The sequence below is a fragment of the Cyprinodon variegatus genome, unplaced genomic scaffold, assembly GCF_000732505.1.
Source record: "Cyprinodon variegatus isolate N-32 unplaced genomic scaffold, C_variegatus-1.0 Scaffold95, whole genome shotgun sequence".
NCBI lineage: Eukaryota > Metazoa > Chordata > Actinopteri > Cyprinodontiformes > Cyprinodontidae > Cyprinodon > Cyprinodon variegatus.
Genome location: NW_015150548.1, coordinates 475,393 through 478,406, shown reverse-complemented (window position 1 = coordinate 478,406; position 3,014 = coordinate 475,393). Strand labels below are relative to the sequence as shown.

The following is a 3,014-nucleotide window of genomic DNA, read 5'->3' as shown; positions in this document are numbered from 1 at the left end:
TGTGGACTCATAAACTAGCTTACTGTAAATGGTAAATTGTACTTATATAGTGATTTTTGAAGTCAGGAGACTTGACACTTTACCGTACATTCAGTCTTTCACCCATTCAAACACCCACAGACTGGGGCAGAAACGAGGATGCCGTACACTGGCGCCCTCTGACCACCATCGACACAACGATACTGAGCCCCGGAGCCGGGGCTTGAACCGTCAACCCTTCAATTAAAGGGCAAACTCCTAAATCCTAAATGCCACTATCGCCCCTACCGCCACTGTGTGCTACCTAGAGGTGAGTATTGGCATGAGTGTTGCGATTCGATACATGTCGCGATACTTGGGTCACGATACGATATTATCACGATATTGCAGTATCACTATATATTGCCATATTTTCCCCAGCTATCAAAATCAAATGATGAGATAAAACAGCAAGTGCTGTATATTTTTATCAGAAAATATTGATTAGGTATTATTATCCATGTTTGGGGTTTTCTTCCACTGTGACTGCCTCAAATACAGATTTGGTGCTGCGCGCACAGTTAAAGGGCTCCACAGCGCTTTCTGCCAGAGTGGTGGTGCAGAGGTAGCCCATTTTCCCATCAATGTTTTATGTAACCATTTTTTTTGTTGAAAATCGATACTAAGAAGTGAAAGATATTATATCAATATTATATTGGGCAGCCGAATATCACGATATTTCGCCAAAACGATTATTCCCCACACCCCTAGTGCTACCACTGTTGCTAACATTTAGTGGGTCCTGTTTTTATTAGGGATGCTTGATATTGCCTTTTTTGCCGATATTCGATATGCCGATATTCGATATGCCGATATGCCAAATGCTGAACTTTCGATTTCGATATAAGCCGATACCGATATAAACTAATTTCACATCATGCCATATTCCGCAAATGATTACCATTGTAGAGGATAAAAACAGCATTTGAACTTCGGGAAAATGCAAAACTTGACATTTATTTTGAACACTGTCTCAAACAACATTTTGGAATATGCTCTTCCTGAGCTTAACCTGACAATGAATATTCAAACAAGAGATAAATCTCTTTTCTTCACAAATAGGAAAAAAGTGTACCTCACCAGTACAGCTGTATTGCACAGAATNTCAAACAAGAGATAAATCTCTTTTCTTCACAAATAGGAAAAAAGTGTACCTCACCAGTACAGCTGTATTGCACAGAATTGAATGTAAACACAAATAAAGTGTAGGATCGCTGTTGAAGGACGAAGTCTTGGTTCCCCCACGCATGACGAGGACCTCACATTCGTTGCAAATCACAAACTTCAAGTCATCATGAAACTTTAAAAGAAGTTTCGGGACAAGCTTGGAAAAAAGGAAAAAAAAACTGGTCTGCTCATTGATGCAGTGGGTAGCACTGCTGCCTTGTAGCAAGAAGGTTCTGGGTTCGATTCCTGGCCCGGGGTCTTTCTGCATGGAGTTTGCATGTTCTCCGGGTACTCCAGCTTCCTCCCACAGTCCAAAAACATGACTGTTAGGTTAATTGACTTCTTTGAATTCCCCTTAGGGGTGTGTGTGTGTGTGAATGGTTGTTTGTCTCAGTGTTGCCCTGCGATGGACTGGCGATCTGTCCAGGGTGGACCCCGACTCTCGCCCGTAGACAGCTGGATAGGCACCAGCACCCCTCGTGACCCCACTGGGGATAAAGGGTGTAAGAAAATGGATGGATGGAAAAATTTCCACACCGCAGTTACAAAACAGTTTAGATTTGCTGCTGCTACACAGTTTGCCGTCTGGAGCAGTTTAATGACGTCATCAGGGAGCGTCGTGTGGCTTCAAGATATTTCGTATAATCTATGCCGATAATATTGGCCAGTCGATACAACTTTTTACTTCTACTCCTTTCCTTTTTTTTCTTTTCTTTACAATTATCTCTACTTTCTACTCCATGCATTTTAAAATTAGACTCATTAGTTACGTTTCATTTAGGTTTAGTTTTCAGTGTGGCCTTGTTGGTATAAAAAAGATTTATTTTTTTCAGATAATTCATTTCTATGTTATTGGATTCAGTATTGCACCAACTGGCTGTTCACCACATACCATAATAAATAGTTTTCTAAGGTTATGCAAAGTTAAATTTGACACTATAACCATTAGTTATAAAAATAATGTAAGAAAGTTATCACCCAGAATTGTAGAAAATGTTCCTTTAGTAGGGTAGAGCAGGGTGAGGTTTAAAGCATCCGTCCTTAACATTTTTTATCTTCAAAGCTTTTAATTTTATACTTTAAGTGATTTTAAAAATGGTACTTTTACACTTTTACTTAAGTGTTTTTATACAGTAGGATTATGCTTCTACTTGAGTAATAAACATTAATACTTTCAACACATCTATAAAGCTCAATAAAGGATTATGTTGAAATGGGCAAATATCTTTCACTCCACAGTATTCACACACAGCAAACATGAACTTATTTACATTTAAACCCGACACATTTTGTTAGAAGAATAACAAAAAAAGCTTTTCTAAAGGACCTGGAACTAATTGCTAATACGGAGTGATTTTTGTTCCGTTATTGTTCTAAGCAAAGGACACATTTTGTGAATTGAAATTTGAAAAATTAAAACTAGATACAAAACTCTGAAGAAAAAAAAAATTTTTTAATCAAAAGAAATTTTGAGAGTAACTTTGCAATTTTCTCTGAGGATTTAAAGAAATCATCTAAGAAAAGATTTAAAATTTTCTTTAATTTCTCTACAGGTTTTATGTATTTAAATCCTAAGTTAAAGCCAAAACCAAACACCTGCTCACACAGAAGAAATGTTAAAGCTCCTGAGCCCCAAGTAAAAAGATCAGGATATGTAAAAGGTAAGATGAAAAGAATGAATTTAGTAAAGTTCAATCTGAACAACAGAAATAACAAAATAAAAATAAAATCAGTTAAATAACAAAAATACAATTTAAAGCTACAGTGTGTAATTTTTAGCGACATCTAGCGGTCAGACTGCAGACCGCAGTAACATGAACATCTCCCCC

At 37.3% G+C, this 3,014-nt stretch overlaps 1 protein-coding gene across 2 annotated transcripts in view; it reads right to left on the bottom strand.

The window, feature by feature from the left end:
- igfbp2 (insulin like growth factor binding protein 2) overlaps positions 1-3,014 on the bottom strand; it is a 25,725-nt gene that overhangs the window by 14,475 nt on the left and 8,236 nt on the right. The gene's annotated exons all lie outside the window — the stretch shown is intronic.